Raw genomic sequence first — 13,553 nt, 5'->3', positions numbered from 1 at the left:
ATCGAACATATTACCAAATTGGGAAAAGGTAAATGTGAATGACCACAAATTGATAATTGACGCACTCGATGCTACACAAAACAACATTTCTTTGGCTCTCAGCTGCATCCAGGCTCAATTATGGATGCAGTCAGTTGCTGCCTCAATTATAAGAGAAGGCGAAGAAGGCACTTTTCCTACTGAAATTCGGAAAATCATCTGGGACGGTGCCACTGATTTTGAAAGAGAATTCCAATCCTGGTGGAATTTAGTGAATTTTACCTACGTTCCCCTCACAAACACAGCCACAGCCTTTGTTCTAACCATACGTAATGCTTCAGTGCATTTGATATTCCCTGTCATTGCATTAGGGCTGAACCATGATGGAGCTGTTCTCTACCCTTTCGAGCATAGAGAATGGGCCCGTCAAATTGGTGAGAAGTGGCAAACTGTTAATTTAGAAACTTGAATTGTCCGAGAACAACAAGGGTTCATCTGTGAAAGTAATGCAATTAGAGCTCAAGACATTTGTTTAGATACAGAACAAAATATCTGTCATTTTGAAATTCATCCTAACCAGATTTCTGAAACAGTGCTTGTCTATATAGGTAATGGATGTGCATGCTTAAGAACTGCTTGTGATAAAGTATTTGTAGAAAATTTAGTAATAGATACTAAAAATCATTCAAATTTTTGTGTTTGTAACTTTACTAAAATCATAGGATGTGATTTTTCATATTTAGCCCCAGTTACTTCTTATCACCTTTTACAGTCCAATTACACACTGATCCACCGATTATTGCCTACCCCCATTGGGATGAACCTTACTTTGGTAAAGCAATTGTTGCTTCACCAAGATTTAATTGAAATTTTGGAAAAGATCAAGAAAAATGGACAGAAAACCTTGGTAACTGTTCATCACAACGTGAAAGAAATACATTGTGTTCTAGAAAGGGTAAAGAAAGATGCTGAACACAGGTGGTGGGATACTATTTTTGGGTGGTCACCCACTGCTACAGGTGTCCTGAACAAATTGTGTCATCCCATCATTGTTCTCTTGATTTTGATCTTGATTGGTTTTGTTTTATCAGCAGTCTTATACATCATGAATTGGAAAATGATGAAACGGTTAACACAATTGACATCTATAATAGATGTCCACGTCCCATCCACTGTGGACATCCCCAAGGTTGTTGACACAAGACGAACTACACGAGTATTAAAATAAGATGTGATAAGAAATTAGAGGTATTTTGATTAAAAAATTACATGTGTATTCTGATTTAAAAAATTATTTACTTCTTTCTTTTGTTTCCTACTTTTTTCTTTTCTTTTCTTTTCTTTTCTTTTCTTTTCTTTTCTTTTCTTTTCTTTTCTTTTCTTTTCTTTTCTTTTCTTTTCTTTTCTTATGTTCTCTACCCTTTTCCGGGATATGCTACCAACATTGACGAGTCCTGAAGACTTCACAACGACACTACGAAATCATGCTGATGGAGCTCGCTTGACGACAATCGTGAGTCATGGGGTGGTGTAAGAGACGGTCCGAAAATCCCTCATCTGCCTCACGATCATCGCCGAAAACAGAGACTGAACACAGGAATCCTGGCCTGGCTGAGGTGGGATTGTCTGCCAAGTGTTGCCTACGGGTGTGCCCACTGGGAACTGGTACGCATTCCTGAGGAAAATTAGTGCAGGTCACAATGGACTGCGCCGTTCTTGCTGCCCAGGCGGGAAGGACTGCGCTGAAGTGGAAAGGAATGACCTGTCCTGTACATCTCTCCGGTACACCTGTCTTGTACGTCTGTCCTGTACCTGTTTCCCAAAGCAACGGACCCCATAACAATGGCTGTAGATTTCCCAACCTCTTGGCCAGTTGCCCCTCGCTTCTGAAAAGGACTATAAAGGGACCTTCTAAAATAACCGAGATCGGAGATCTCCCCACGGAAAGAAGACGAATCTATTGGTGGAAGACCACGAGGACTTCGTCTCATCCGTTGGTAGCTATTGCCCCTCTTTTTCCCCCTCTCTACTTTGTTTCTCTCTCTCTCTCTCTTACTCTCTTCTATTGCATTACTCTGTTGTGGGCACTTAATAAAGGTGCACTGTTTTGATTAAAACTGAAATCTCTTGTGTCCTTTTACACTCTGAGATCGATAAACGAACCATCACGACCCCCGCCTGCATTAGCGGATCGTGACACTTGGACAGTCCTGTACATGACATTCAGCCTGGAGATTATGTATATGTTAAGTCTCTTACAGAAAAACCTCTGGAACCACAGTGGGGAGGACAATTCCAGGTGCTTCTCATCACTTACACCGCGATTAAGATCAGAGAGCAGAGCGCATGGATTCACCATACTTGGGTAAAGAAGGCTCCAGAGGCCCCTTGGAAAGTGACCCCTGGGGATGATGAACTGAATTTGAAGTTTACCCAAACAAAATGAAAATATTACGGTGGCACACAAGTATAACCCAGAAAATTGGGGTTTTTTCAGTCTCAATTACAGCCTTAAGCTGAGAAGTTATTCATAGGAGAGAAGACATATGGTCCCAAGCCTTTATGCAGTTTACTGGACTCCTGGGGAAATATTCTGATTTAAAGGATTTTAACCTGCTGACTGTGGTCATGCATGGGAACCAAGTGTATATAAAGCAAAAATGGACAAAACAAAAAACTTGGCAACTTCAGGGAACTGTAAGAGAAGAAATCAAAATAAGATGCTGAATGATTAACGGAACTACTCATAAAAAAGCAACCCAAATCAGTGTCTCAACTACTCCTACAGACAAACATAATGAAATCTGTAGTCATTCAAGTGAAGTAGATTGTTGGTATAATTTTACATTAGCACAGACCGTTGAAGTAGTTTGTCTTTGGGCCCAGGACAGTAATGGACTCTCATTCAAATTCCAGATAAATGCCATGGCTAGGCCTACTACGACCTACTCTGGCAATCAGATCCAAACCCAGGTCACATCACTTAAATCTGAGCCAAAGGTTTATGAGATTGGCCCTTATGTAGTGAGAAACACAGGCCAGCAATTACTGCTGTTTAATCCAGAGTGGTCTCTTAAGCGTGTAGAACTACTAATGCAAATTAACATTTCTGAGATCCAACCAGCCTGCTCCCCTTTAATTCAAACATCCTTTGAAGGGTGGACAGCCTGGCTGCAGGAGCAAAGCCCCCTCAAGGGCAGAATGCGGAGAGACCTGACTGGCATGCTGGGAACAGGACTGGGAGTCGTAAATGGGATTGATTCAGAGATACTGATGAATAAATTGGCCACAGCAACCAGTGACCTGACCAAATTAAAACAGCCCCTACAATCTTCCCTATTAGCATTGGGAAACAGCCAGTGGCAAGTCTCAAAAATACTGCCAGACCTCGCAAAATTCAGTGACCTGGACCACGAATGATACTAAACACACTTGGCACAGCTCAGGACAATGTCTCATTAGCCCTTAGCTGCATACAAGCTCAATTATGGATGCAGTCCGCAGCTTCCTTAATCATAAGAGAAGGTAATGAAGGTGTTTTTCCTATTGAAATCCGAGGAGCTGTTTGGGACAATGCTACTAAATTAGAAAGAAAGCTCCAATCCTGGTGGACCTTGGTAAATTTCACCTATGACCCAATGACTAACATAGCTACTCCTTCGTGCTTACGATACGGAATGCCACAGTTTATGTAATTCATCCTATTGTCACATTAGGACTAAACCATAAAGGGACAGATTTTACCCCTCCGAACACAGAGTATGGGCTCGGATGGTTGAGAGGAAAGTGGCAAACGGTAAATTTAGAATCTTGCATCACACGGGAACAACAAGGATTTATCTGAGCAAGTAATACACTTGATGCCAGAGACATATGTCTTGATGCAGAACAAGGCATGTGTCACTTTGAGATTCACCCAGACACTTCACCAAAACCGGTACTTGTATATATTGGCCAAGGTTGTGTATGCTTAAGAACTATCTGCACTTTTATGATGATAGATGACAGTAAAATAAATGTAGCCACCAGGAATCACTCTAATTTTTGTATTTGTAATTTTACCAAGATTGTTGGGTGTGACTTACCGTATTTAGCATCGGTTGTTGCCTCTGCGTCCCCTGGGAGTGGATCTCACTCAGCCCGGTCAGCTCCGGACGCAGTCGGCTGCGGGGGCCAGCCTCCGGGCTCCGGGAGACCAGAGGTCTGGCTCGTGGGTCCTTCCACAGGACCGCGGCGATGGAGGCGAGCGGTGGAGGGAGGAGGCAGACTCAGAACTGGGTTAAATCCGGGAAGTTTATTGAGCCTCGGACGCGAGATCCCACCTCCCAGGGATGCCCAGTTTGGAGCAAGCTCCGAAGGCATCTGTAGGAGGATTTATGGGTAGGTGGTAACATGGGAGGGAACCAATCGGAGAAGGGAAGGGTGTGGTGAACAGGGTGAAAGGCGTATCAGGGAACCAACCATGGGAGAGGAAGGGAGGGATTTTTTTCCCCTAGCCAGTCACACGATGCCCCTGCCAGAACTTTCTAGAAGCCTGGGAGGGGTGCCAGCATGATTGGCAAGGGCCAGGGAGGAGACAAAGGTGGGAAATGGGGTAACTGGCAGAAAATTGGGAGGATACAAACTGGGTAGATACAAAGGTACAAAACTCGAGGGGAGACCCAGACTGAACCAAAGCAAAACACACTCCCACAGGTTGTGTCTCATCAATTGATAAGGTCTAACTACACCATATACCATAAATTGCTACCCACCCCTATTGGGATGGACCTCACATTAGTAAAGCAATTAGTGAAACATCAGGACCTAATTGAGATTTTAGAAGAAATCTGAAAGAATGGGAAAAAGACCTTAGTCACCATCCATCATGACACACAAGAAACAAGCAGAATCTTGCAAGGAGTAAAACAAGATGCAAGTCATAACTGGTTGTCCTAGTTTGAAAACAAACCAGTGGGAGACACCAAGTCAGAATAACAATTTAATAGGGAAATAAAAGAAGGGAAAAAAATAAAGGCAGAAATCACCGGGTTAAACTGACAGAGTCAGGATACAACCTGAGTCCCTGTTAGGCAGGGTGGTGGTAACAGTCCAGCAGAATGGTGGCTGCAGTCTTCTGAAGTGGTGATCCTGTAGAAAAAAGGGTCTGCTCTTCCTCAGAATGTCCAGTGGTGGTTATGTAGCTCCTGTCCTCTGGAAATCCAGTGGAAAGGTTGTCTCTGGTGTTCAGAATCTCAGATTATATCCAGGATGGAATGCTTGGTTCCTCCCTCTGGGTGGAGCATCTCACAATGGGGTAATGAGTCATGAGGCCAAGTGTTGATTAGGCTCATTAACAGAAGATAGTCCGGAGGGAGTTATCTCTGAGTCATGTGGCAGGACAATGATAGGCCATTAACAGAAAGATAGTCTGGGGGGAGGAGGCAAGGAAACACTGCCCCACCTGATTTCAACAGCTCATGAGGATGGTACTAGAATACAGTGCAACCCAGGACACTGGTGGGACGTGCTTTTTGGGTGGTCACCTACCACAACTGGCATTCTGAATATATTATGTCACTCCATAATTGTTTTATTAATTTTGGTGAGTGCTTGCCTTGTGCTGTCTATTATGTTGCTTGCTTGGAAATACAGAGTGCTAAAAAAGTTATCAGTTTTAACTACCTTGTCAAATGCACATGGAAGAGCATTAAGGGATGCTTATTGTAAAAGATTATTAGAAAAAGAATTTGTGTATTAGTAAAAGAATTTACTAACTCTATAGAAAAGGGGGAACTGAATCAGGGGGAGGAGGGGGAAGCAGAGGTTAAATGATTTGCTAAGAAGCTGTTTGTTAAAAACAATGCATACAGCTTGCTCAACACTTACTGTGTGAGAAATGAGACAACTCTTAAAAAGATTAATTTATTGAAAACAGAAAAATTGAAAAATTACAGAAATTAGAAAAATATAAAAATTTGGGATCCTATGGCTCGGTAGATGGTATGCCCCAGGAGCGTAGGGATTTGAGATCTTCTGGCTGAGACAGCACTAGACGTCAGGTAGAGAAAAAGAAAGACTTGCAGTGCTGGGCTGGCTTTTGGCTGGTCCAAAAGTAAAAAATTACTAAAGGCTCCTTAAAAGGAGTAAGGCTTTTAATGCCCAGCACCGACATCTACCACAGCTAGCCTGCAGAAAGAGAAAGGGACCACCTCTTTGCCTCGTTGTTTTTATGGTCTCTTTGCTCCGCCCCAGTCCGCCCACAGCCCGCCCACAGCCCGCCCCTTCGGCTTAAAGTGATTGGTGCTTTCCCTTTGACAGATCATCTCCGTCCACCAATGGCTTATCGTTGTCAGAGGGGTGGTATTAGTTGAGATAAGGAAGCTAAAATGCCTTCATTAAAATTCAGGTTGCCACGGAGCTTGCCCCCAGGGCAACGGCTATGGGCTAAAAATAGCTGCTGGCTGTTAGAACTGGGGTTTTTTGGCCTTGGAACCAAAGAGCAAGTAAAAACACCTAAAAAAAGTATTAAAATACATCCAACACATCTCAAAACACTTGCAAAAGTATACAGTAAACACAGGAAAGACAACTCCCATGGTGTACAAGTGGTTTGAAGTTTGAAAAGAGAGCAAGTTGGTGATTTTAACTGGGGAATTTTTAACTGGGAAGGGTGCAACTCTCTTAATAAACTACTTTGAACAATTGAAAACACTGATAATGGAACTGGATTTTTGTACCTGAGCTGATGGGTTAATTTTAAGATTCAATTTAAAAATATTTAACTCAAAATTAATTAATTAAAGCACTTAATATGCAAAGACCAAGCACAAATAGGGATTTCATGTATGACATATTGTGCCTACCAAAGAAGGATGAGAAGATAGAAGACTATTGATAAAGGGAAGGAATCTTGACCAAAGATCCTGTTTTCAAACCTAAAGCTAACTTAAATCAGCCTTGAAGTTTGGACTTGGGCCAGGGACATAAAGAGCATGCGCAGGGAAGCAAGGTGAAAAGTTCAGCCTGAGGAAGACCCTTTATTTTGTCCCAGAGACCCCTGCCCACAACTACCAGACGACACTGCGCAAGCGCAACGCGGATGTAAATGACTTTTGGGCTCATTGTAATAGGAGGCGAGGGAAGGGGAGCTAGGTAACGAATATGTATTGGTGTACTGGGAAACTTAATGACTATGGAACTTGTAACCTGATAAATACCAAGCTGAATGCAGCTGTCGGCGTGCATGGTTTTGGAGGAGCTATCCCCCGTGTGTCCCAGCGCTGGAATAAACATACCTACTTTACTACATATTCCAGCAGCAGAGTCTTTTCTGTATATCACTGGAGACATTGTGGGAGTCTGTGGGAGGTGAGATGGGAGTTTGGGGGGCTCTAATTAGCTTTTTGTCCACACGAGGCAAATACATTAATATTCATAGTCCTATAAAGTCTTTGTTCTTCTTCCCAAAGTTCAGGACTTTAGCATGACTTTGGCTGAGCAGCAGTGCAGGCCAGTTAATAAAGCTTACTAAAATAAATCAATTTAGCTAATTGTAATGATCATGGATCATGTGTTTTACAGGGGCACATGGATAGGCAGATCAGGAAGTCCCAAGTACCTTCCAAGCACCTCGCAACAGGGAAAGGGAAGGAGGGGAAAATGCAGCCGGGAAATGAGGAGAAAAGAAGGCTACTTGCTCCAACTAATTGGGAGAGACCCCCTTGAACACACGCCTGACGGACTCTCTCCCTTTCTCCAAATCAAGGGAATTTTACAGGACTCCTCTGTCTCCTTTGTGGACACGAACTTCTAGTGATGTGAATTTTACCCACTGGGGGGTGGGGGGCGCAGGAGCTCCTCTGCTGGGGAGGGGGAGTATAAACCAGTATAAACCAGTCCAGACTGGGGCAAGTGGGGAAAATTCAGAGTCACAAGGGGCCAGTGGCAGCAAGGCAGGGAGGGGCGGGAGTGATTGGCCGGGGAGGGGGAGAGGGGGAAGTGCCAGCCTCAGCCGGACCCCCCTCATTGATTGACAAGTGGGGAGCGGCTCCCGCCCAACCGGCGGGCGGGGAAAAGCGCCCTCAGTCATTGGCTGGGCGGGACAGGGGGCGGGGCGAGAGCTGTTCCCGCCTCAGCCGAACTCCCCTCAGTCATTGGCTGGGCGGGACAGGGGGCGGGGCGAGAGCTGTTCCCGCCTCAGCCGAACTCCCCTCAGTCATTGGCTGGGTGGGACAGGGGGCGGGGCAAGAGCTGTTCCCGCCTCAGCCGAACTCCCCTCAGTCATTGGCTGGGTGGGACAGGGGGCGGGGCGAGAGCTGTTCCCGCCTCAGCCGAACTCCCCTCAGTCATTGGCTGGGCGGGACAGGGGGCGGGGCGAGAGCTGTTCCCCCCTCAGCCGAACTCCCCTCAGTCATTGGCTGGGCGGGACAGGGGGCGGGGCGAGAGCTGTTCCCGCCTCAGCCGAACTCCCCTCAGTCATTGGCTGGGTGGGACAGGGGGCGGGGCGAGAGCTGTTCCCCCCTCAGCCGAACTCCCCTCAGTCATTGGCTGGGCGGGACAGGGGGCGGGGCGAGAGCTGTTCCCGCCTCAGCCAGACTCCATTCCGAGATTGGCTGGGCGGGTACCGGACATGACCCAAAGAAGCCTCAAAACCTCCTCGAAATTTCAGCAAAGCTGAGGAAAATGGAAGAAATTTAAATAAGTATGAAAGATATAAGGCTTTATTTTAGTTGCATTTAAGCAATGGAGGGTTGAAAAGGTGGATTGTGCACTAAAACGTAGCAAAACCAAGAAAACTCCCAAAACCCCTTTAAGAATCCCTCGAAATTAAGTAAAATTGAGTGGAAGCATAATAAATATGAATAAACATGAAGAAGTTAAAGCCCTTTTTAACGTATAATGAAAAACTGGGAAGGTGTGAAAGGGGCTTTGGGTGCTAAAATGCCTCAAGAAAGCACCAAAACACGCCAAGCACCAAATTCCCCTCATGCCGGGGCTGGCTGTCCAGCAGCTCAAGTAGAAGAGTCCTCCAGTAGCTCAGGGGAGCCGCAGCCCTCGTGCTGAGGCACAGCCCGTGGAGAAAGGGGTCAATGGCCCGAATGCGTGCTTTGGGAATCAGAGCTGGGTTCCTAAATCCTGTTGGAACTCTCTCTCCCAGACCTGTGGTGGCTGAGGGTTGTATGAGGGAAGGGTTTGCCAGCCGTGAACTGGACTTGTTGATCATCTGAGCTCCGTTCAGGGGCAGTGTGGGAGCCTGTTCCTTTCCCCTTCCCCAGGGGCAGAGTGTTGGTGAGGGCTGGAGTTGGAGGCTGTGTCTGCCCCCACAGCTGGTACCGTGGGGCTGCGGATGCTCCTGCCCGCGTGGGCTTGACTGAGCTGGGCTTTCTGCCTCTTTCAGGTGTCCTTGCTGCAGTCACAGCTGGCCCGAGACCAACAGCACTGGCAGAACTACACTGAGAGGTGTGCAAGGACCAGCCAGGAGCTCAGACCTTCACGGGAGCTGTCCTGCTCCTTTGCAGCTGTGCTCAAGGAGCCCAAAGCTGCTGTTCTGGAAGCAGAGACTCGAAGCTGCATCGGTCCCTGAAGCTTAACTTGGCAGTGACATCCCTGGGCCGTCAGTCTCTGGAGAGACGGGCCCTGGAGAAGGCAGGTGCCGCTCTTCTCTTCCCCAGACCATTTGTACCCTGCCAGAAACCAATTCCTGTCAACTGGGGGACAAAAATCCTCCCTAGGACACAGACGAATGTTCTCAAAGATGAGGGAGAAAAATATCTACCAAAGCTTTTCCAAGCATTTGGTTCTGGAAGGTCTGTTCCTAGCGAGGTGTTCCGGTTTGGCCAAATTTAGAAATATATCCTCGGAGAGAAGGCACAACCACCCCTCCCCCACCAGGTTCGGGAAAAAATAAATTTTCCTCGAAGGAAAGTGAAGGAGATAAAACTATTTCTTTAACAAACACACGGGAAAAGGAAAATAATGCTAAATAATAAAATCTCTCACTGTGGAGAAAAAACCTGGGAAACTGTTAGAGTTCTCCTGTTGGTCTCCTCGGAGCTGGGGCTTGGCCCAGGGCCAGGCCCTCTGCGCTCGGTGGAAGGTCCTCCTGATGTGTTCTAATATTGTAGCAGTCCAGTGGAAAAGGGAGAAAGTCCGAAATTCCAGGGAAGGAAAAAATAATTCAACTCTCTCTCCGGAGAAAAAGCAGCTGAGCAACTGGCCAAAAGCTGACCGGGAAGCCGCAAGCCGGGTGCCTCCTCCCTCCCCTGCCGCAGCTGGAAAAAAACCCGCTATCTGTGTGTGACCTTGAACAAGCTGCAAACTGCTTTGAAAAAGTTGTGCTCAGTTTAGAGGCATAGAAATTAATTTCTGGGCATAGGCAGCGATATGGGATACACATCATAAGGTCACCCCAAGACACGAGGAATCTTTGAAATAAGCAGCAAGACTTTTCTTCTGCCTAGAAGACCTAGTGATATATTGCCAAACAGAGAGCAGAGAAAAAAATGCACTTGTGTCTGTCTCGGAATTCTTAATCTCTTTTATGAGCCTTAAACACTGCAACTCTTGGCGTTTCTCTGTAGGAATTTGAAAAGACCCTGAAACATCATTTTTCCTCCTCATGTGGCTGTTCTAGAGGCAAAGCTTTACTTTCCATGAATATTTGTAAGCACCAAGAACCTTTTTAGGCTTTTTCTTACACCTCCCCTTTGTCAGGGGAGACAGACGTATTCTTGTGACTCAGGAACTAAGCGCATCCCTAAAGAGCATGCGGGTCTCAGGAATGCTGAGCCTTAAAACTGATGCTGTCTGGGCCAGCAACTTTGAACTCGTGTTACGAGGCAGGTCCCTGCCCAGCTGCCCAGCTGGGCTGTGGGGATGTGGGGGTGATGGTGCAGGTGCCGGGGCAGCAGTGAGCTGGGATGGGTGGAGAGCCAGGGGAGGGCCTCTCCAACAGCCCCTGGAATGTTGGGGTTTGCACCGTGGCAACCATCAACAGCCCCTGCAATGTTGGGCTTTGGAGGCTGGCAACCATCAACAGCCCATGGAATGTTGGGGTTTGCAGCGTGGCAACCATCAACGGCCCATGGAATGTTGGGGTTTGCACCGTGGCAACCATCAACAGCCCATGGAATGTTGGGGTTTGCAGCCTGGCAACTGTCAACAGCTCCTGAACATTGGGGCTTTGACCTTGCAACAGCCAACAGCACTTTGATCTTGTGCTCTTGACCCAGCAAAGGCCAACGACCCTTGGATATTGGGGTTTGACCCTGCAAAGGCCAACGGCCTTTGGAGATTGGGGTTTGACCCTGCGAAGTCAAACAACCTTTGGAGATTGGGGTTTAGACCCTGCAAAGGCCAAAAGCCTTTGGACACTGGGGTTTAGACCCTGCAAAGGCCAAAAGCCTTTGGACATTGGGGTTTAGACCCTGCAAAGGCCAACGGCCTTTGGACACTGACATTTGGTCACTGCTCGTGCCAAGGGGCAGATGGAGACCCGGCGGGTGAGTGAGAGAGCTGCTGCCCTCTTTGTGCCAAGCCCAGCAGGGGCCTGGGTGGGCCTGGGCTGTGCCCTGGGAACAGTTCCCTTTGGGAATAGCAAGGGATTAACAGTTGGCTGTTCCGGAGCTGGCAGCAGCTTTGGTGCTGGCCGTGGGGACAGGCCTGGGAGGGAATGGGGGGGCTCCTGGCCATCCCAGAGCACACCCACATCTCCTCCTCCGTCCTTGTCCCACTGGAGGGTGTGGGCACAAACAAGGGAGCAGCTTTCATTGCCTTCCCCTCAGCCCAATTCACAGCGCAGCCTGAGCGCTTCCCGGAGTCAAGAATGGGTTTCTCCCAGACATCTCCAAGATGATCCCCGGTGGGGCAGGGGAGGCCACGAGGATGACAGGAAGATGCTCCAAGGGCTGCAGCACCTGTGCCAAGGGAAAAGGATGCAAGAGTTGGGGTTGTCCAGCCTGGAGAAGGTTCCAGGGTGACCTTCCAATGCATGAAGGGGCTGGAAGAGAGCTGGAGAGAGACTTAAGCCAGGGACCTGCAGGGACAGGACAGGGTTTAATGGGATATTGGGAGGGAATTCTTCCCTGTGAGGCTGCTGAGGCCCTGGCACAGGTTGCCCAGAGAAGCTGTGGCTGCCCCTGGATCCCTGGCAGTGTTCAAGACCAGGTTGGATGGGGCTCTGGGCAATTCCCCTTGTGGTGCTCTAAGAAGTGATGAGACACCTTCCAGCATGTTTGTTTGTGCTGCTGTCAACCTACTGGGCTGAAAATATTCCCAAGGAGGGGAGGAAGGAGCTGAGCTGGAATTCCAGGCTGGGAAGCATTTAGAGGCGACTGCCTCAGGGCCAGCCATGCAGTCTGAGTGTGCTCTTCCCTGTGCTCTTCCAGGGAGCTCGAGGCCTTTCTCACCAGGGACGTTTCTCCAGAGCCCCTGAGGTGAGTAAACTGCGCTGAGCTGGCTCGGATTTGAAACTGGTCCTCCACGAATGGACACTGGTTCTCGTGGAATCAGAAGAGGCATCTCAGTGGTACTTTGGAATAGGAACACAGTACCTGACTAACAGCTGGATGTGGGCTTTCAGGTGCTGTTAGACGGCAGTGGCAGCATGGCCAGTTCCATCACCGGCACTGACCGTTCCCAGCATGCAGCCTCCAGGAACAGCCTCTCAACTCTGACATCCACTGATGCACAGCATCCCTTTAAATTGGTTTGGGAAGCCACAGAGAGTTGTGGGCGCTTGCAGCGAGGTTTTGAGCAAATGGAGGAGCAATGCAAGAGGCTCCGAAGCCACCAGGAGCAAATAGACTCTCTGATGGAAGAAATCAGAAGGTGAGTGTTTCTTCCTCCTCCTCCTGCGTTCCAGAGGCAATCTGCGTCCAGGTCTGGGCGTTCAGAGGTGTTCTGGGCGAACAACTCACCTGCCCTACCATGTGTAGGCCTCAGTGTGGCTCTCGAGCATCGTCCTGTCAGGGCTTTTCATGCTCTACTGTGACTCCCAAGGCTGCCTGGGAGATGCACAGCGATGTTGGAGTAGAATACTCCTTCCTCTCACTGTGCTGCTTCCCTGAATTCTGTTCTTTGGGTGCCCCTGTCCAGCCACTGCTTCTCCCTGAAGGAAGACAAAATCCTGCCTTCCTTTCCCTTTGCCTCTGGAGGATTTCCTTGGGAGGGAAAGAGCAAGGTCTTCCTTAGCCCACTGCCCCCAGCTCCATCGTGGAGGGCTGAAAATGGGATCGATGGCTCTGCAGGCCTCTTCCTTCTTCTGACTGAGCCTTGTCTCTGCAGTGACTGTGAAAACCTTGAGAAGTCCAAGGAAAAGCTGCAGCAATGCACTGGAATCCCGGCGGCAGGAGCCTTGAGTCTGCGCCAGAAGAACACCAAGCAGCTGAAGGAAGCGTCAGCCCAGGCGGAAGAGGCGGTGCAGCAGGACAGGATGGAGGTTGGTTTTGGAAATGAGGCTGGTTTTCCATTGAAAACTTGTCTTGCCCCTTCTTGTACAGTGGAGGACTTGGTGCACTCGAGGGAGAAGACCCATCACTGCAGAGGGAGCTGGAAGTCAACCGGCAGGCACTGGAGGAATTGCAGCTTCAGAG

This window comes from Corvus moneduloides, chromosome 17 (assembly GCF_009650955.1).
Source record: "Corvus moneduloides isolate bCorMon1 chromosome 17, bCorMon1.pri, whole genome shotgun sequence".
NCBI classification, from domain to species: Eukaryota; Metazoa; Chordata; class Aves; order Passeriformes; family Corvidae; genus Corvus; species Corvus moneduloides.
Note: the sequence above shows the minus strand (reverse complement) of the source record.